Raw genomic sequence first — 22,282 nt, forward strand, 5'->3', positions numbered from 1 at the left:
CTGCTGGATTTGGGTGCAGGTGCATGGGTTGTGTGCTGTTGTGAGGTGGATGGCTGTTGGGTGTCTGAGTGCTTGCGTTTGTGTACTTTAAGAGGGGGGACAGACACGTTGGGAGAGGACACAGGGGATGTGTGCATGTATGTTGTGGAGGTGTCTACAAGTGAGGTGAGTGTTCTGCTTGGTGTGGTGATGATGCGGATAGTAGATGATGATGTAGTACATGTAGGTGTGAGTGTGGAAGTAACTGGGTGGGTGGAGGAGGAGGAGGAGGGGGAGACAGTGGAAATAGTGGATGTTGTTATGTCTGCAAATGAATGGTGTTTGTGTGAGTGCTGTGGGAGGAAGTGTGGTGCTTCTGTTTCCCTGTGACATGTTTGATTGTTGCCCTGTGTGCATGCTTGTCTGTCTGTGTGCTTGGGATGGGTTGGAATTGAGGTGAATTGGACTGGGAAGTGGTAGTTGGAGGGGGGGTGGTTCAAACAGGGACAATGGCTGCCATCAGAGCAGAGGCCAGAGCCTGGATCGACCTCTGTTGGGCCACCAATACATTGTGACTGCCCTCCAGGAATGCTTTAGATTAGCGGTGCTTGAGATGAAGGGCCCAGTTCAGCGGTGCTTGAGATGTAGGGCCCAGTTCAGCGGTACTTGTGATGAAGGGCCCAGTTCAGCAGTGCTTGAGACGGCGGTGCCCAGTTCAGCGGTGCTTGAGATGTAGGGCCCAGTTCAGCGGTGCTTGAGATGAAGGGCCCAGTTCAGCGGTGCTTGAGATGAAGGGCCCAGTTCAGCGGTGCTTGAGACGGCGATGCCCAGTGCAGCGGTGCTTGAGACGGCGGTGCCCAGTTCTGCGGATCCGACCATGGCGTGGAGGTCATTTGCCACCTGTCCTGTCGCTGGCGGGGCCTTCCTGCCCATTTGTCCTGTGGCTGGCGGGGCCCTCCTGGGCTGCAGTGCCGGGCCTGTTGGTGGCCTCCTGCCCACCTGGGATGGGGCTGGCGGGGCCCTCCTGGCCAGCTGGGCTGATGGCGGTGTTGTCGGGCGTGCTGCCCTTCCCAGCCTTCCCTGATCGCCTGTGGCCCTTCCCCACCTTGGGTGGTGTGCCAGCTGTCTCCACACTTCCTGCCGGATCCATGGTAGGGGTTTTAGTCCCTGGTGTTTTCACCCTCTCGTGCCGGCCACTGGCTATCTTGGGATGTTTCTCCGGGGGTGGGCTGCCCGTGCCTTGGCTCCGTACTGAACTGGCTGCCCTGGAGGGTGGGGGACTCCACAGTCCATGGCAGACTGTCATGACAGGGCCCGGTTTTGTCGTGGCTGAGGTGCTGACTGTAGTCCTATGACATGGACGGGGTGGGGGAGTTGGTGGAAAGAGGTTAAGTTTGGACAGGAAAAGCTTTTTAGGAGCAGTGGGACGGGTAGGTGTAGTGGGTATGGGAGTGGAGGAAGAGGTTGTGGTTGTAGGAGTTGTAAGTCTGGTGTCTTTGGGTGCAGGTGCTTGGGCTGGAGGCTGTTGTGAGGTGGATGGCTGTTGGGTGGGTGGCTGCCTGCGTTTGTGTATCTTGGAAGAGGGGGTCACAGACACACTGGGAGAGGACACAGGGGACGTGTAAATGGTAGTGGGGGTGGTGACTGCACGTGTGCGGGGGGTTCTGGCGTGTGTGCTGGTGATGGACGTAGTGGCTGAAGATGTTGTGCATGCAGGTGTGAGTGGAGACGTGACAGGGAGGGAGGCGGGAGACGAGGAGGAGGGGGACACAGTGGAGGCAGTGGGTGTTGGTATGTCTGTATGTGGATGTTGCTTGTGTGAATGCCTGTGTGATGTGTGGTGCTTATGTCTGGCTGAGCTTCCCTTGGATGTTGAGGTGTGTGCAGGCTGGTCTGTAGGTGTGTCTGGGATAGGCAGAGGTACAGGTGATAGGGTATGGGTGGAGGAAGTTGGAGGGGGGAGGAAAGAGACAGGGACAATGGCTGCCATCAGTGCTGAGGCCAGAGCCTGGATCGACCTCTGTTGGGCCACCAATACATTGTGACTGCCCTCCAGGAATGCTTTAGATTGCTGCATCTGGGCTGCCAGCCTCTGGATGAGATTCTCAATGGTTGATTTCCCTATAGAGATGGATCTCAGGAGGTCAATAGCCTCCTCACTCAGGGCAGCATGGCTTACTGGGGCAGGGGCTGAGGTGTCTGGGGCGAAGGAGATGTCCACCCTCCTGGGTGAGTGGGCACAAGCAACTCGCGGAGGGGCTGCTGGGAGGGCAGTGCTGGTACAGAGGTGGTGGCTGTTCGTGTAGCTGGGGTGGTCACAGAGGTGTCTGCCACCACCAGGGAGCTTCCATTGGATGAGGTATCTGAGTCTCTATTGGCCCCTCCAGTCTTTGCCGTGGTGCTCCCCTCACCCTCCCTCCCACTGGTGCCCTCAGCTTCAGTGGACTCTGCCTCCCTGGGTCCTGTGGGATGCAGCTCCCTCCGTCACGAGTGCCTTTGCTCCTCTGCCAGATGATGCTAATGCACAAAAGGAAGACAAAACAAGAAATGGGGGGAGAGAGAGACAAAGGATACACTGGATCAATGACTGCACCAATACAACAGCTGGTGTACACAACACCCTCACACACAGAGAACAGGCCTATGCACTATGCATTGCACTACCAGTGATATTGCTAGCTACCAAGGCATGAGGAGGAGCTCACACAACCAACTGCAGCAGACCTGGGACCCACACATCCCTGACCATCAGTGAATGCTAACAAGCTAGGTAGGCAGTATTTTCCCTTCAGACCGTTAGCCATCAGAGGACTTACACTGCTATGTCTGGCCTGGCCTAGGGGCACCCACTCACACACACCCACCATCCAGATACCAACCCTCCTAACATTTCCTTAAATAATGGCCACTGGACTCACCCCCTTGTGGCTGCTGTGTTGCCCTCAAGCGCCCATCCAGCTCTGGATAGGCCACCGCCAGTATGCAGGCCATCAGGGGGGTCAGGGGAGGCCATCCCCAGGTGAGCCTCTGCGGTCTTCGGTGCCCAGCCTCTCAGGTCCTCCCACTGTTTCAACAGTGGGTGCTCCGCCTGCCATAGACCCCAGGGTCCGCACCTCTTTTGCAATGGCACGCCATATACCCTTCTTTTGATGGGCACTGACCTGCAGAGGCAATACAGACAGGAGAACACCATTGGACAAACAGTCCAGCCAGTTACACAAATGGCCCACCACACCGGTTTCCAGCACGATTGGCACACACATAGCCAGCACTCAATGTGTACCCAGCCAGGAGCACATCCCTCCCCCCTTAAACAATGCCTTCACACACACCTCCATACATGCATGCCACATGCATCGTGCCCACAATGTATTCACCTGTTGGTCTGGCGGCCCAGACAGCAGTCCATCCTGGGGTAGGACCCCATCCACTGGTCTCTCCATCTCCTCCGAAGGGAAGATTGGGGCCCTTTTCCTGGTCACACGGGCCATGGTAGGTTCCAGACACAGGTCACAGCAGCACAAGCAGTGTAGGTTCCTTCCTATGGACAGTCAGAAAACCAGTGAGGAATCAGATAGAAAATGGCAGTCAGGACTGCACTGGTGCATACTGTCACTGCCGGAGTAGATCACCATTGGCCACTGTACCCCATAGGGCCCAATATTAACCAATGAGGAATTGCACTGCCTCCCGCCACAGCACACAACGTCAGCGGGATTACCCCATTTCAACCTGTCCCTCCACACAGGACAGGGGGACGCCATTTTAGAGGGAGCAGGTCTATGGAATAATGCTGCATCACATGAGAAATATGCACATACTGGAGAGATCACACTGACCCATTACATGTTTACAGATTGCAAACTACTGTTGTGGCTCCATTGTTCAGTTTGTGACAGCCTTCTTACTCTTTTGTCCTTTAGGTTCCTACCGATGACTAGGAAATGGAGACATACCCTCATGCACAGACCCATGGTGGACTTGGCTACACTGGAGGACAGGCACAAAATACTCACCTATAGAATAGACAGGGCCACAATCACAGAGCTGTGTGCCCGATTGGAGCCTGACCTGATATCTGCTAGTCATCATCCCACTGGGATCCCCCCTCTTGAGCAAGTTCTATCAGTGCTCCATTTCCTGGCAACTAGTTCTTGCCAAGTGACAGTGGGATTGGCAGCAGGAATGTCACAGCCAATGTTCTTAATAGGGGGAAAAAGAGTATTGTCTGCCCTGATAAAACGCATGTGCAGCTACATTGCTTTCGCCCAGGTTGAGGATTTGGCCAATGTGAAGGCCGAGTTTTATGCAATATTATGGATTGATGGCACACATATTGCATTTGTCAACACCCGCCAGAATAAACAGGTGTTCAGGAACCGTAAGAGTTTCCACTCCATGAATGTGCAGATGGTGTGCTTGGCGAAACAGTGCATCTCCCACGTCAAAGCTAAGTACCCTGGGTCGGTGCATGATGCCTTTGTCCTGAGGAATAGCAGCATTCCAAATGTGATGGCCCAACTACAGAGGCACAGGGTGTGGCTAATAGGTGTGCCTGGTTTCCACACAGTATACGTTGGTATATGGGTGTGGTGTTGGCCATGTGGGATAGTGTGTGGCTAAATGTAGTCCCTCAATATTTGTAGGTGACTCTGGTTACCCAAACCTATCAAGGCTGCTGACTCCTGTGAGGAATGCGAGGACAAGGGCAGAAGAATGGTATAATTAGGCACAAGGGCGAACCAGAAGGATAATTGAGAGAACCTTTGGAGTCCTGAAGGCCAGGTTCCAGTGCCTCCATCTAACAGGTGGATCCTTGTGCCACTCAACCAAGAAGATCTCCCAGATAGTGGTGGCATGCTGCATGTTGCACAACCTGGCCCTCAGACACCATGTCCCTTTTCGGCAGGAAGAGGAGACTGTAGATTCCCCTGCGGCAGCAGTTGACCCTGTGGACAGAAAGGATGAGGAGGCAGAGGATGAGGATAAGGACAACAGAACAACTGTAATCCTTCAGGATTTCCAATGACACACAGGTGCGACAGTGTAACTTTACATTTCAATGCTTTTGGTTGTATTCTGTGTGGCATAGGCATGCTGGAATTTCACACTTCCATGCCCACTTACTGTTGCCTCTAGCTATCCATTTTGCAGACGTTGGTGATTTTACAAATATTCCTGGTGTGATCACAACAGCAAGCTACAGGTCATTAATGTTATGCTCATTCTATGTACAGTTCTTTAGCAGTGGTTGTACCTGTTTCATCAATACACATTTGAATTACATGACATAATCAAATCAATTTGTATCAAAAGGTGTTTATTGAAGTTCTAATATATAGGGGGAAAGTGCAATGGGATGGGGTAAAGTTGGAGGAAAGTCCAGGGTATTGTTCCAGTCTGTTTGTAGCACAGGTGCGTTGTTCAAGGGGACATAGGAAGGGGAACAATGGCAGTTCTAGGTGAACAGGGTGACTGTGCGGGACACAAGGGGGACAATCAGGAGAGTCCCATTTCCTGGTGGGGGTCTTGGCAAGTGTCTCTGGCTTCTGTCTGGATCGCAGGGAACGTTTGCGGGGTGGTTCATCTTCTGCAGGGGGAGGGGTGCTGGTGGCCTGTGCGTCCTGTGGTGGGGCTTCTGGCCGAAGGCTGTTCAGATGACTAGCTAGTGGCAGGGGCCCGCTGGTGTGAGACTGCCTCCCTCATAATGCTGGCCATGTCTGCCAGCACCCCTGCTATGGAGATCAGGGTGTTGTTGATGGCTTGCAAGTCCTCCCTGATTCTCTGGTACTGTCTCTCCTGCAGCCGGCTGTTCTCCTGTTCTTTGTCCAGGATCTGGCCCATCATGTCCTGGAAATGTTGACAGGCTCCCAGGATCTCGGAGAGTGCCTCCTGGAGAGTCAGTTCTCTGGGCCTGTCCTCCATCTGGCACACAGTAGTCCTCCCAGTGTCCCTGGTCACCTGTGTCTCTGTCCCCTGAACCATATGCCCACTGACCCCAGGTCCCTGATTGTCTTGGGTGCAAGGTGTAGCCTGGGGCCCCTGTACAGGTGGGTACACTGCTGATCAAAGTGTCCTGGGGAGAGAGGTTTGGGGACGCTGGGTGGGTGCTGTGGTATTAGATACTGATGGGGGAGGCTCTATGGTGGTATGTGTCTGGTCTTTTGTAACCAGCTGTCCAGTGGTCCCTGATGGGCCATGTAGATCATCCAGATCCTGAAATCCAGAGTCACTGTTATCACTGTTGACCTCTTCTGTTGGGGGACTGGATAGTGCTGGTACCTCATCTCCGGTGACATTGGCTGGGATACCTGTGGGGATGTAAATGATGTGTTATGGTTAATGTGTATGACATATTGTACATCCCTGGCTTCCCCTCTATGGTTGGTGTTGCCCTGCCAGCTTTTAATTGTGTATGGTGGTGTATTGTGGGAATGTTAGTTTCTCTATGCTGTGCATGTTTTAGTGATGATTGTCCATGTAGGGCTGTGAGGGGTGTCCATGCATTGGTACAGCATGCAGGGCTTGGCATTAGGATTAGTGAGATGTGATGATGGGGTGTATGGGATGTAATGGAGTGATGGGAGAGAGGGTGAGAGTGAGGGTATGTGATGGCATGCAGGTATGGGGGGTGATAATTGTTGAAAGTTGACTTACCAGAGTCCAGTCTTCCTCTGCCTCTGGCCAGGCTGTCAGGATGCAGTATTGCCAAGACTTGCTCCTCCTATGCTGTGAGTTTTGGGGGAGGAGGTGGGGGTCCATCGCCAGTCCTCTGGATAGCAAGCTGGTATCTTGCTGCTATGGAACGCACCTTCCCTGGTAGGTCGTTCCTCCTCTTCCTGATGTCATCCCTTGCTCTGGCATGCTGTCCCCCGGAGGAGACCCAGTCCATTATTCCCTGCCATAGCTCTATATTCCTTGCGTTGGATATCTGCTGCACATGTACTCCAAATATCTGTGGCCCTACCCCAACAATACCCTCCACCATGACCCCTAAGGTCTCCTCTGTGAAATGGGGGTGGCTTTGTGGTGCCATGAGTGTTGTGTGATTTGTGTTGGTGAGGGTGTGTTGGCTAATGTGTTGGGGTGTGTCAAGTGGTGTGCGTGAGGGATGTATCGGTATATGTGGTGTGTGTATGTAGTTGTGTCTGTTGTCTTCGTATCAGTCTCTTGCCAATTGAATTGTAATCATAAAGGGTTGTGGGTACTGTGGGCATGTGTTTTATAGTGGTGTGGGTGTGGTGTGTGTATGTGTGTCAGGTGTATGTTGTTTGAATTGTCCAATGTGGTGTTGTTTTGTCTGTGGGTGTCCATTGTGAACATGGCGGTGTGTACCGCCAATGGTTTACCGCTGTTGAATGTCCGCCATGGTGATTCGTGGGTCATAATGTGATGGGCGTTGTTCTGTTGGTGTAACAGTGTGGGTTTTGATATCGCCACTTCATCACTGACCTTTGGTCTGGCGGATATGTGTCTGTGGCTGAAATCTGTTGGATTGGTGTGTGTGTGTCATAATATGGTGAATGGATATACGCCGCAGTGGTGGTAGGTGGGCGGCTGTCAGTATGGCAGTAAGCAGGATTTACCGCCAATGTCATAACGAGGGCATACATGTTTAACTACAACTAGCAGTCTCTGTTACCCCTAAAGGCAGAAAACTGCCCCATAATTAATCAACACCTGCCCTAACAGATATCTAATACACACCTGTCACATTTCACAGACTAATGCTTCATTTACATGTTAGAAATGGGGTCTTTGGTTGGCAATCAGGTTACCCCCCTGTCCAATCAAGGATCCTCACTCTAGTCAGGGTAAGTCACACACAATCCAAATTATCCTGTGCCCACCGTCTCGTAGCTTGGCACTTAGCAGTCAGGCTTAACTTAGAAGGCAATGTGTGAAGTATTTGTGCAATAAATCATGCAATAACCCAGTATAACACCACAAAAATACACCACACAGTGTTCAGAAAAATATATATTATTTAACTGGTTAAATGCAGGTCAAATCGATCAAGATTTGATTAGTACATGTTGAGATATCACTTTAGAAAATGATAAGAAGAGTCTTTAGTCTTTGAAAAGCAACACATGTCTCTTTGAAGCACAAAGTACCTGGTTTGCATTCAAATTCTCCACAAGGGACTGCAGAGGAGGAGATGCGTGGAAAACGGGGAGGTGTGCGTTGGTTTCTCCGGGAGCACACAGACGATGCGTTGACAATTTTCCACGCAGGGAAGGCTTTGAGTCAATATCTGGCGCGCTGACTTGGATTCTCTTCGGGTTTGCAGGATATTCCGGTGCCCCGGGGACGATGCAGAGAAATCCTGGGTGTGCAGGAGCTGTGTTGATCCGGTGGGCGAAGCGGGGAAATTTCTGCTGCACGGCTGGCGTTGCGTCAATCTCCTATCGGGGAGCTGGGCTGCGTCACTCCGGCATTGTGTGCTGTTATTTTTTCACGGCGATTCAGGCTGTGCGTTGGTTTTGACGGGCTGTGCATAAAATTTTCGCTGCACAAGGAGTTCTTTGCTGGGTGAAGTCTTTTTGGCCCTGAGACTTCAAGGACCTTGAGCCAAGCTCCATCCAAGCCCATGGAGAGCACTATTCAGCAGAGCCAGAGGACAGCAAGGAAGCAGGGCAACAGTAATTTGCAGAAAAGCAGTCAGGTGAGTCCTTTGGGCTTCCTCTTGGCAAGTTGCAGGGTCTGGTTCAGAGTTTCTTCACCAGTGGTATATTGTCCAGAAGTGTCTGAGTTGGTAGGGTCAGAGGCCCTGTTCAAATACCCAAATGTGCCTTTGAAGTGGTGGAGACTTCAAAGAGTGGCTTAGAAGTGCAACGGGTCACCTTTCAGATCTATCCTGTCTGCCATGGTCCCAGTAGGGGGTTTGGCAATCCATTGTGTGAGGGCAGGCCACTGTCCTTTCAAATGTGTCAGGCCCTCCACCCTCCCAGCCCCAGAAGACCCATTCAATATGCAGATGTGTGCAAGTGCGACTGAGCATTCTGTGTGTTGGGTTTGTCTGAGTGGAATTCACAAGGGAGCTGTCAAGTAACCCAGCCAGACGTGGATTGTGAGGCACAGAAGGATTTAGTGCAGAGAAAAGCTTACTTCCTAATAGTGGCATTTCTAAAATAGTAATATTAAATCCAACTTCATCAGTCAGCAGGATTTTGTATTACCATTCTGGTCATACTAAATATGACCTCCCTACTCCTTTCAGATCAGCAGCTACCACTCAAACAGTATATGAGGGAAGCTCTAATGCTAGCCTATGAAAGGAGCAGGTCTCACAGTAATGTAAAAACTAATTTAGGAGTTTTATACTACAAGGACACACAAACTGCACAGGTACATGCCCTGCCTTTTATCTACATAGCACCATGCGCTATGGGTTACCTAGGGCCTACCTTAGGGGTGACTTATATGTAGAAAAGGGGGAGTTTAAGGCTTGGCAAGTGCTTTTAAATGCCAAGTCGAAGTGGCAGTGAAACTGCCCACACAGGGCCAGAGGCATGGTTAAGAGGTTACTTATTTGGGTGGCACAATCAGTGCTGCAGGCCCACTAGTAGCATTTAATCTACAGGCCCTGGGCACATGTAGTGCACTTTACTGGGGACTAACAAGTAGATTAAATATGGGTATGAACAAATGTCACCATGTTTTAAGGGAGAAACCATATGCACTGGTTAGTAGTGGTAAAGTGTGCAGAGTCCTAGAACCAGCAAAAACAGTGTCCAAAAGTGGAGAAAGGCAGGCAAAAAATTAGGGGTGACCACCCTAAGGCTGTCTGGTCTAATTTTACACTTTTGTTTTTTTTTTCCCTTTTAATTCTGTGTGTTGTAGTCCTCTTTTAAAACAAATGAATTTTTTGTGAGCAGCCCATCATGTATACACTTGTAAAACTGTCATATGATGCAGTACATTGTGAAATTTAGGGGCATATTTATACTCCGTTTGCGCCGAATTTGCGTCGTTTTTTTTTACGCAAATTCGACGCAAAACTAACTCCATATTTATACTTTGGCGTTAGACGCGTCTAGCGCCAAAGTTCATGGATTTAGCGTCATTTTTTTTGCGTGAACACCTTCCTTGCATTAATGATATGCAAGGTAGGCGTTCCCGTCTTAAAAAATTACTCCGATGCATATGCGTCGTATTTATACTCCCGGGCAAAAATGACGCCCAGGAGTGGGCGGGTCTAAAAAACCCGCATTAGCGCCGGATTTTAGCGCCTGGGTCAGGGCAGGCGTTAAGGGACCTGTGGGCTCAGAATGAGCCCAGAGGTGCCCTCCCCTGCCCCCAGGGACACCCCCTGCCACCCCTGCCCACCCCAGGAGGACACCCAAGGATGGAGGGACCCACCCAAGGGACATTAAGGTAAGTCCAGGTAAGTATTTTTTTTTTTTTTTTTTGTGGCATAGGGGGGCCTGATTTGTGCCCCCCTACATGCCACTATGCCCAATGACCATGCCCAGGGAACAGAAGTCCCCTGGGCATGGCCATTGGGCAAGGGGGCATGACTCCTGTCTTTGCTAATAGGGGATGGGCGTCGTAAAAAAATGGCGCAAATCGGGTTGTGGCGATTTTTTTGCCTCAGCCTGACTTGCACCATTTGTGGACGCCCATACGCCATTTTCCCCCTACGCCGGCGCTGCCTGGTGTACGTCGTTTTTTTTAACGCACACCAGACAGCGCCGGTGGCTAACACCGGCTAACGTCATTGAATAAATACGGCGCCCGCATGGTGCTTCAGAATGGCGTTAGCCGGCGCTAAATTTTTGGGCGCAAAAACTGCGTTAGCGCAGTTTTGCGTCAAAAAGTATAAATATGGCCCTTAATTTTAAGAGTTAGCATGCACTTTTATTCTAGCAATTAGGGCATGCATGCAGATAAATTAGCACATTCAGAATAGGCAGTTCCATGACAACATATTGTAATCCAGCTTATCACACATCTACTCTGCACTTCTGACAAAGTGTGAGATAAGTATCAATTAACATATCCATAAAACCACTCACATTACTACTCATAGAAAATCTCAGCTACTTTCAATAGGTTATTATATATTCCATGCATTATTTTAACTATTTCATGTAGAAATATATCTCTCAAATATTTTTGCTCACAATTAAATGTAATTCACATAACTAAAACTTTCATTTGTTGAAGAAATACTTATTTTGTCCTTATTTCATTGATTCAATAGTTGCAGGAATTGTCAAAACTAAGCACAAGCATGGGACAGCACTCTTAAAATTTGTATTCATAAATGGCAAACTTTTCAACTTTGCACTGTGTGACATTGCAGATGTGAGCAAATAAAAACATAACTTTCATATTTTACTGCTGTAAGTTCACTTATGAATGGGTAGTATGTGTTAACTCTTTCATGTATTTTTCTTAAAAAGCCCAACAAGTAGACTTTTTATCTATGTTTGTGAGTTAATCGCGATCTCTGTGGTTAAACTCGCAGAAAAATAGGGTTTCCAAAAATATATTTAGATAGGTAGTTTTATGACTTCAAGAGTATAGTACACTTTATTAGCAATCCCGCTCTAGGAAATTAAACTCTTATTAAACAATAATGACTGCCAATCCTTTTTAATTTTTAGAAAGACTGAAGTCTCTCTTTAACACCTATACCCTAACCTACTCTTAGCACAGTCTCTATAGCAACCCAATAGAACCAGTAGGTGAAAAGATTGCAGCACATTTTAGAGAGGCATACTAGTTACAGAATGAGCTGCATCAGGTGTGCTTTACTGTACCCAGTCAAACCATATTCAAGTCAGCATTACATTTTGTTGTTATTTTTACCACAGCCAATCATAGATCTAGGGCCAGATTTATGAAGGTCAGCAATTGCGAATTCCAAATAGCGATTTTTACCAAATTGCTATTTGGGATTAGCAAAATGCAAGTACCAAAAAATCGCAAATAGCAAGTATCAAATAGCGATTTGTTAAAATAGCGAGTTGGTATTCGGAAATCGCAAATTGCAACTTTTGTATTCTGACTGTATTCGAGTCAGTACATGCAGTTTCCAGAAGTCACAGCCACAGGAGCAGGCAGTCATACCCAGAACAGCACCAAGAAGGCACTCAGGAGAGTCAGCCAGGACAATAACACACAATGGCCACTGATGGGAATGGCAAGGACACAGAAGGGAGAACTAGAAAACTTTAATTTAATGAGCAGGATTTGGAAATGCTCATAGACAATTGAGAAGATTTGCAACCCCTTGGAGGACATGGTGGAGTAAACACTGCAGCCTGAATTGGTAGGTGGTGTCACTGACATGGACACCTCAGGCACACCAGGTACCAGCAAAGGTAAGGGCAGTAGTGAATTGAATCACCATATGTGCATGTACAAATGTCCCTTAGATAATTGCATTGTGACCATGCACTGTGAAAAACAATCCAAGCCACATTTTGCATTCTACACAACAATGCCTTATGGGAGTAAAAGTCAATACCCCAAAAGTGCACCTGCTACATAAATTGCAGTATTGTGCAAAACCAAACAGAGAGACAACCCAACAGATAATTAGAGACATAGGTGGTCATTCCAACCCTGGCGGTCGGTGTTAAACCAGCGGCCAAACCGCAAACAGGCTGGCGGGAAAAAAAATGGAATTCCGACCCTGGCGGAAACCGCCAACAGAGACCGCCACATTACCACACTGCCCGCCATGGCGGCACAAACAAACAGCGCGGCAGTCACCGCCAACAGACAGGCGGGAGACAATGTACCGCCCACTGTATCACAACCTACCAATCCGCCACCTTTTCCGGGGCAGTAGCCCCGCCGATAAAAACACGGCGGAAACAGCCATTTCGAAGGGAAAATGCTCACCTCCATACAGCCCACGAGGAATCAGGACAGCATGGAACCCGGACTCCATATACTCCCAGCGATAGTGTTCCTACTCCTCTACCAGGAGCACGAATGCCGGCGCAGAAGACAACGGTGAGTACTGCACCTATGACACAGGGGAGGGGGGAGGAGAAAATATTACGGGTACACACATACGCGACACACCCACCCCCACCCTCACCCACTACAACACACACATCAATGCATAGCAACACATCAGAGTGACACCCCCCAAACCCCCCCGGAAGAATTCAAATACAAAAGGAAATGATTCTAAACATTGGAATATATTGTATTACTGCCCAAAAAATGTATATACACATCAAAAACTCTTATATACATAAATGTACAAGTCCGAGCATAGTAGCAGGCATTGTCCGTGGACCACTGGGCCCAAATCACATGGGCAAAGCCCACACAGGATACCTGACTCCAACGGAGAGAACACTGCAGGGGCATCAGATAGCAAAACTACAGGCACCTCAGGGGGAAGGGAAGGGGGGGCACCTCAGCCAGATGAGTGTACGTCGCCAGATCCACGAGGGGCCTCCATGCCCACTGTACCATCCTGGGGAGTGCAAAGCCACAGTCTCTCAAGTCTCTACAGTGGGTGGTTTGCCCACTGTTCAATCCTGGGGAGTGCAAAGCCACAGTCTCTCAAGTCTCTACAGTGGGTGGTTTGCCCACTGTACCATCCTGGGGAGTGCAAAGCCACAGTCTCTCAAGTCTCTACAGTGGGTGGGTTGCCCAGTGTTCCATCCTGGGGAGTGCAAAGCCACAGTCTCACAAGTCGATAACACTCTCCACTGGTTCTGGAGGGGTACTGGTGCCCAGAGTGCTTCGTGCAGCCCTGCCCGACACAGATGCGGGCCAGCCCCTGCCGCTCATGGGGCAGCGGTACTTGAGCTGAAGGGCCCAGTTCAGCTGTGCTTGAGATGTAGGGCCCAATTCAGCAGTGCTTGAGATGAAGGGCCCAGTTCAGCGGTGCTTGAGATGTACGGCCCAGTTCAGCGGTACTTGAGATGAAGGGCCCAGTTCAGCGGTGCTTGAGACAGCGGTGCCCAGTTCAGCGGTGCTTGAGATGTAGGGCCCAGTTCAGCGGTGCTTGAGATGAAGGGCCCAGTTCAGCGGTGCTTGAGACGGCGGTGCCCAGTTCAGCGGTGCTTGAGATGAAGGGCCCAGTTCAGAGGTGCTTGAGATGTAGGGCCCAGTTCAGCGGTACTTGAGATGAAGGGCCCAGTTCAGCGGTGCTTGAGACGGCGATGCCCAGTGCAGCGGTGCTTGAGACGGCGGTGCCCAGTTCTGCGGATCCGGCCATGGCGTGGAGGTCATTTGCCACCTGTCCTGTGGCTGGCGGGGCCTTCCTGCCCATCTGTCCTGTGGCTGGCGGGGCCCTCCTGGGCTGCAGTGCCGGGCCTGTTGATGGCCTCCTGCCCACCTGGGATGGGGCTGGCGGGGCCCTCCTGGCCAGCTGGGCTGATGGCGTTGTTGTCGGGCGTGCTGCCCTTCCCAGCCTTCCCTGATCGCCTGTGGCCCTTCCCACCTTGGGCGGTGTGCCAGCTGTCTCCACACTTCCTGCCGGAGCCATGGTAGGGGTTTTAGTCCCTGGTGTTTTCACCCTCTCGCGCCGGCCACTGCCTATCTTGGGATGTTTCTCCGGGGGTGGGCTGCCCGTGCCTTGGCTCCGTACTGAACTGGCTGCCCTGGAGGGTGGGGGACTCCATAGTCCATGGCAGACTGTCATGACAGGGCCCGGTTTTGTCGTGGCTGAGGTGCTGACTGTAGTCCTATGACATGGACGGGGTGGGGGAGTTGGTGGAAAGAGGTTAAGTTTGGACAGGAAAAGCTTTTTAGGAGCAGTGGGACGGGTAGGTGTAGTGGGTATAGGAGTGGAGGAAGAGGTTGTGGTTGTAGGAGTTGTAAGTCTGGTGTCTTTGGGTGCAGGTGCTTGGGCTGGAGGCTGTTGTGAGGTGGATGGCTGTTGGGTGGGTGGCTGCCTGCGTTTGTGTATCTTGGAAGAGGGGGGTCACAGACACACTGGGAGAGGACACAGGGGACGTGTAAATGGTAGTGGGGTGGTGACTGCACGTGTGCGGGGGGTTCTGGTGTGTGTGCTGGTGATGGACGTAGTGGCTGAAGATGTTGTGCATGCAGGTGTGAGTGGAGACGTGACAGGGAGGGAGGCGGGAGACGAGGAGGAGGGGGACACAGTGGAGGCAGTGGGTGTTGGTATGTCTGTATGTGGATGTTGCTTGTGTGAATGCCTGTGTATTGTGTGGTGCTTATGTCTGGCTGAGCTTCCCTTGGGTGTTGAGGTGTGTGCAGGCTGGTCTGTAGGTGTGTCTGGGATAGGCAGAGGTACAGGTGATAGGGTATAGGTGGAGGAAGTTGGAGGGGGGAGGCTAGAGACAGGGACAATGGCTGCCATCAGTGCTGAGGCCAGAGTGTTGAACGATCGCTGAAGGGCAGCCTAACCAGAATGAATGCCCTCCAGGTATGCATTACTCTGGTGCACCTCTCTTTCGACACCCTGGATGGCATTCAAAATGGTTGACTGCCCAACAGTGAGCGTCCTCAGGAGGTCAATGACCTCCTCACTGAGGGCAGCAGGGGTGACTGGGGCAGGGCCTGAGGTGCCTGGGACGAAGGAGATGTCCACCTTCCTGGGTGAGCAGGCACAGGGCAAACGCTGAGGGGCTGCTGGGAGGGCGGTGCTGGTGCGGTGGGTGGCGGCTGTACCTGTTGTTGGGGGGGGCACAGATGTTGCCGCCACCACAAGGGAGCTCCATTCAGAGGACGAGTCCGTGTCACTGATGTCTGCCCGAGTCCCCGCTGTGGAGCTCCCCTCGCCCTCTGTCCCACTGGTGAATTCGGAGTCCGTTGCATAGCCCTCCATGGCCATGTGGGATGCAGCTCCCTCGTGCTCCGATGCCACTTCTCCTCCGTCTGATGATGCTAATGCACACATGAACAGGAAGACCACAAAAAAGGGGGGGGGGAAATAAAGACATGTTGAGTGCATGCATTGGCGACACCGTTGGCGGACAGGACAGACACAGAAGCTCCCTGCACTACGCCGCGCACTTGGGGTCCACTACTCAATCCGTGGGACATGGCCTACAAGCCTATGGACGACATCTGCACACATAGATGACACAGGGCAATGAATAGCTGTACTTGGCACCCTACAGAGGTAGGGGGCGGTGGCACAGGGCCATGCCTTACGGAGGGGCCTAGCCTACAGAAATCGCCCTGGCCTAGGGATACCCACAGCCCTCCTCCCCCACCCAGACACCTCCACTGCGCGCAAAGTCACCAGGATGAGAGTGTACTCACTCCCTTGTGTCTGCTGTGATGTCCTCACGCGCCCATCCAATTTGGGGTAGGCCACCGCCAGGATCCGGGACATCAGGGGGGTCAAAGTCCGACTGGCACCCCTCCCACATTGGGAGGCCATCCCCAGCTGAGCCTCCGCCGGCTTCCTGCTCCAGTGGCGGATGTCCTCCCATCTCTTCCGGCAGTAGGTGCCCCGTCTGTGGTGGACCCCCAGGGTCCAAACGTCCTTGGCGATGGCACGCCAAACATCGATCTTCTGGTGGGGGCTGACCTATGTGAAATGTACAGGCGGAGAAAAATAGTCATCACCTTCTGCACCCTCAATGTGAGTGGCCCCCCATCCCTACCCTTGCCATGTGGCACATGCTCTCATCCGTCGTTTGATGCATGCCTCAATCGCTTCTACCCCCACCATCTTTCATCCACCCCACTCAACACAGCCATTGCCCACAATGCATGGTCCCAGTGTACTTACCTGTTGGTCTGGAGGACCGTAGAGTAGCGCGTACTGGGGGAGGACCCCATCCACAAGTTTCTCCAATTCCTGAGCAGTGAAGGCAGGGGCCCTTTCCCCAGTCGCATGAGCCATTGTCTCTTCCAGACCGAGGTCACAGCAGAACTTGCAGTGTAGGTCCTCTCCTGTCGAAGATCAGGTATCGAGTGATTAAGCAGATAGAAAATGGCGGTCACGCCCGTGGCGGTGCGTACCGCGGCGGTGCGTACCGCGACCGCCGGCGCACATCGTCATTGGCTCCTGAGACCCATAGGGTTCAATGTTAACCAATGCTGCTTTGCGCCGCAGTCTTCGACCGCCTACCGCCACGGTGTGCCACGCCAGCGCATTTACCTCACATCCCATTGTCGCACTTCACAGGTCAGGCAGCCTCCATTTCAGGGGCCCACATGGCTTAGTTTCTACTGCGTCACACATACCTAGGCCTTGCATCAACACTCATATAACCCATTCAATGCATTGGGAATCGTGTAATGTGCAAGCTGTGGTTACGTACCTGTGGGTTGATTGACTCTGTGCTCGCTGTTGTGCTTCAAAGGCACCGTCCGCTGGGACATGTGAGGAGATGGAGGAATCTTCCCGTGTACAGACCGCTGGTGGAGCTGTCGACAATGGAGGAAAGACATGTCATACTGACATACAGGCTTGACCGAGCAACTATTCATGAACTGTGTGCCCAGCTGGAGCCAGACCTGATGTCACCAATCCGCCAACCCACAGGGATCCCCCCTCTAGTGCAGGTGCTGTCAGTACTCCATTTCTTTGCAAGTGGGTCATTTCAAACAACAGTGGCCATATCATCAGGGATGTCTCAGCCTATGTTTTCCAAGGTGTTGTCCCGAGTGTTGTCTGCCCTGCTGAAACACATGCGGAGCTACATCGTTTTCCCTGAGGTGGGGGATTTGCCTACAGTGAAGGGTGATTTCTATGCCCTTGGACATATCCCCAACATCATAGGTGCCATTGATGGGACACATGTGGCTTTGGTACCCCCCAGCAGGAGTGAGCAGGTGTACAGAAACAGGAAGAGTTATCATTCGATGAATGTACAGATGGCGTGTTTGGCAGACCAGTACATCTCCCATGTTAATGCCAAGTTCCCTGGCTCAGTGCATGACGCCTACATCATGTGGAATAGCAGCATCCCTTACGTGATGGCTCAACTCCAGAGGCACCGTGTGTGGCTAATTGGTGACTCTGGTTACCCCAACCTATCATGGCTACTGACCCCAGTGAGGAATCCCAGGACCAGGGCAGAGGAACGGTACAATGAGGCCCATGGGTGAACTAGGAGGGTGATCGAGAGAAACTTCGGCCTCCTGAAGGCCAGGTTCAGGTGCCTCCATATGACAGGTGGATCCCTATTGTACTCACCAAAGAATGTGTGCCAGATCATCGTGGCCTGCTGTATGCTTCACAACCTGGCTTTGCGACGCCAGGTGCCTTTTCTGCAGGAGGATGGTCCAGATGGTGGTGTTGTAGCAGCTGTGGAGCCTGTGGAGAGTGAATACGAGGAAGCCGAAGAGGACGACATAGACAACAGGAACACAGTAATACAGCAGTATTTTCAATGACACACAGGTAAGAATACACACCGGCATTTTACTTATACTTAAACACTACTACCTCTCTACTGTCTGACCTTTTCCCCCAGTGTATGGTAACTGAGTTGTGACTTTCCCTTCCGATTTCAGAGATGTGGGCCTCACTGCGTGACATCTGCTTTGTTTCCACATGGACTACAGCTGTGTGACAGTGGTATGTTGGTACGGTAATGTCTAATACATACAGACTTCTGAATGTTTTGTGCAATAACTGTGTTTATTACAGTGCTCTATATTGGTGGGTGGTTGCAAATCAGTGAGGGGTGATGGTGGAGGATTGTCCATGGCAGAGTCCAGACTATTTGTATCACAGGTGCATTGTCCAAATGCCTGTGGAAAGTGGAGCAGGGGCAGTTTAAGGATGGACAGGGTGACAATGTGGGACAGTGGGATGACAATCAGGGAGGTATCCTTTCCTGGCTGGTGTCTTGGCATCTTACTCTGTCTTCTTCCTGGATCTCAGGGCCCGCTTGCGGGGTGGTTCTCCTTCTGCAGGGGGTGGGGTGCTGGTGGCCTGTTGGTCCTGTGGCGGGTCCTCCTGTCCACTAGCGCCAGCAGAGGTGGTAGGCAGTTCTTGGTCCATGCTAGTGTCAGGGGCCCTTTGTGGTGCCACAGTGTCCCGCAATGTGGTGACTACCTGATTCAGAGCCCCTACAATGGTGCCCAGGGTGGAACTGATGTTTCATAGTTCCTCCCTGAACCCCAAATACTGTTCCTCCTGCAGGAGCTCCTGAAACCTGGCCAGTACCGTTGCCATCGTCTCCTGGGAATGATGGTAGGCTCCCATGATGGAGAAGAGGGCCTTGTGGAGGGTGGGTTCCCTGGGCCTGTCCCCCCCTGTTGCACAGCAGCCCTCCCAGTTTCCCCTGTTTCCCTGGACCTCTGTCCCCTGGACCGTGTGCCCACTACCACTGCCCACAGGTCCCTGTTGTTGTTGGGGTGGTGGGTTAACTTGGGTGCCCTGTTGTGGTGGACACACCTCGGATTGACGTGTCCTGGGGACAGGGGTATGGGCCCGCTGGGTGGGTGCTGTGCTGGAGTTACCAGAGGGGGGAAGGTCTGCTGTGGCCTGTAGCTGTCTGAGGGAAACCGACTGTCCTGAGGTCCCCGATGGGCCGGGCTGGTCATCTAGATCCAGGTCGACAGAGGTGCTGTCATCACTGTGGGCCTCTTCTGGGGGTGGAGTGGACATTTGTGGACCCTCCTGCGCGGTGTGTGGCGTTCGGGTCCTGCAGGGGTATAAAAGTATGGTCATTGCATCTGTGTGTGCCATAGCGTGCAATGGGTGGGTGCCCGTGTACCCCAGTGCTGGCATTCCCATGTGGGGGCTTTTGTGACGGTGGTTTGGGGGGGGATGGGTATGGTCAGTGGGCATGCTTTGGTGATGGTTGTCCATGCTTTGTGGTCGCATGCAGGCCTTGGGGTTGGGATGGGTGGGTTGTGATGTTGAGACATTTGCAAGGAGTAGGTGTGATGGGGGTGAGGGTGAGGGTGGGGGTATGAGTTGGCATGCTGGTGGGGTGGGGGGTATGAAGTAGTGAAGATGAGACTTACCAGAGTCCATTCCTCCAGATACTCCTGCGAGGCCCTCAGGATGCAGGATCGCCAAGACCTGCTCCTCCCATGTTGTAAATTCTGGGGGAGGAGGTGGGGGTCCGCCGCCAGTCCGCTGCACCGCGATGTTGTGCCTGGATACCATTGAACGCACCTTCCCCCGTAGGTCGTTCCACCGCTTCCTGATGTCGTCCCTATTTCTTGGGTGCTGTCCCACAGCGTTGACCCTGTTGACTATTCTGCTCCATAGCTCCATCTTCCTGGCAATGGTGGTGTGCTGCACCTGTGTCCCGAAGAGCTGTGGCTCTACCCGTACAATTTCCTCCACCATGACCCTGAGTTCATCCTCAGAAAACCTGGGGTGTCTTTGCGGTGCCATGGGGTGGTGTGGGTGATGTGTGGGGTGGATTGTGTGGTGCTAAGTGTGGTGATGTGTATTGGTGTGTTGTGTGAAGTGTGTGGTAATATTGCTGGGTGAAAGTAAAATGCGCATATGGGTGCTCGGATCTCTATTTCTCTGTGCGTGGTCCCGATTCTGTTGGAGTGGAGGTTTGTGGGTGATGTGGGTGTGTGTTTTATATCGTATTGGGTGTGTGGGAGTGGTGTGTGTATGTGTATCAGGTGTGTGTATTTTGAATTGTCCAATGTGGCTGTGTTTTGTAAGTGTGTGTGTATTTTGGGCGCGGCGGTGTGTACCGCCAATAGAATACCGCGGTTGAAAGACCGCCGCGTGGATTCGTGTGTCGTGATAGTGTGGGCGTATTTCTGTTGGCGTGACGGTGGAGGTTTGGTCATCGCCAGTTTCTCGCTGCCCTTTGGTGTGGTGGACTTTTGTGGATGTCTGTATTTTGGCGGTTTGCCTGTTGTGGGTCAGAATGACCGTGGCGGTTTACTGCGGCCGCTGCGGTATGTTGGCGGTCTTCTGACAGCAGTAAGCGGCTTTTACCGCCAAGGTTGGAATTACCCCCATAATGCCAGGGAAAATGTTTACTAAAATGTAACTGTGAAATGAGACATGGAAAAGTACATCATGACTGGCATGCTGTACACTGTTGTTGCAGGTGTTCCTACACCTGATGCAGCAGAACCTGGAGGGAATGAGGAAAGCCAACCACAGTCTGATACCGACATCACTGAATCCATTACTCCACCACAACCTAGACGCAGGGCAAGAGTGGAAACTCTCCCTGAATTTACTCAGAACTCTGATGACCTGCAAGAAGGTGTACACACACCACCTTCTGATGGTAGATGCACCCAGAGACATCAATACCTGTTCCGGTGCCAGCATACTCCCCTAGGGAGGCATAGTGCAGAGGTGAGACAGATGAAGGTGAGGGCCCATCTCTGTTTGGTGTTCTGGAGGGATCCATGTTAAAAGTGCAGTGCCTACAATGTAAGCTGATGAAATCAATGCACAGGCAGTTTGCGTCTATCAATGACAACATGTGAAAGCTGCATTAAGGACAGCAAACTACAGCAAAAAACCTAAGGGAGATGACAAATGCAATTAAGGAAATCTGCACTGTAATGCAGCAGGACCATGTCACCCACTGTAGGCACCATCACCAATTGAAATGGGTAGGTTGAATGGGTTAGGCAGATCTCTTAATTGCCTCACTAATGCAACTGCTTTGCTGTCACGATGTGCTGTGAGCATTCAAGTGGAAAAGGTACATTGCAAGGGGGATGTGCATGAGGATTGGTGCAGGTCGCCAATGGATTTGAGACAATGTAGACAGCCGGGAGTTCTGCAAACAGCAAGCTGGGTGAAGCAGATAGTGAGGAGCTCTCTAGCCTCAGTAGTGTCACTGCCCCTGTAATGGATCCTAGGTGTCACAGTTCCAGGCGCAGTACTCTCTCAGAACCTCCAACAAGATGTGCGGCTGAGCCCACTGAGCATTCCAGTGGAGTACATGGATGCAAAAAGTAATGTGGACATGTTCTGGGCTTTGCATATTTTGTGACAATGCATTGATACTATGATGTTAATAGTATGACATTGACATTGAGAACAGATTGTGCTTTTGGATTACTATGTCCTATGTCCACATAATTGACCTGAGGTTTAGCCAATAAATGTGATACCTGTTGCAGAAGATAAACAAGATGTTGTGTTGTCATTACTTACATCAGAAATAATTGTGGTAATCTCACACATCTTTGCTGGCCGTCTGCTGCTCTGGTTTAGTCTGCTGTCTGAAGGGGTGGCAAGGGGTTGTCATCCTCATCTGTATGCCTCTTGTTGTAGCGATGTTATGCAACATAGCACATGTGGCCACAATGTTACAGGAGGTTTCCGGACTATCTCGTAGTGCACCCCCACTTTTATGCAGGCACCAGAAGCGACTCTTCAGCAGGCCAAAGGTCCTCTCAAACACACTTTGCATCCTCTCATGTGCCGCATTGTATT

Source organism: Pleurodeles waltl, chromosome 2_1 (assembly GCF_031143425.1).
Source record: "Pleurodeles waltl isolate 20211129_DDA chromosome 2_1, aPleWal1.hap1.20221129, whole genome shotgun sequence".
In the NCBI taxonomy this organism is placed as follows: Eukaryota; Metazoa; Chordata; class Amphibia; order Caudata; family Salamandridae; genus Pleurodeles; species Pleurodeles waltl.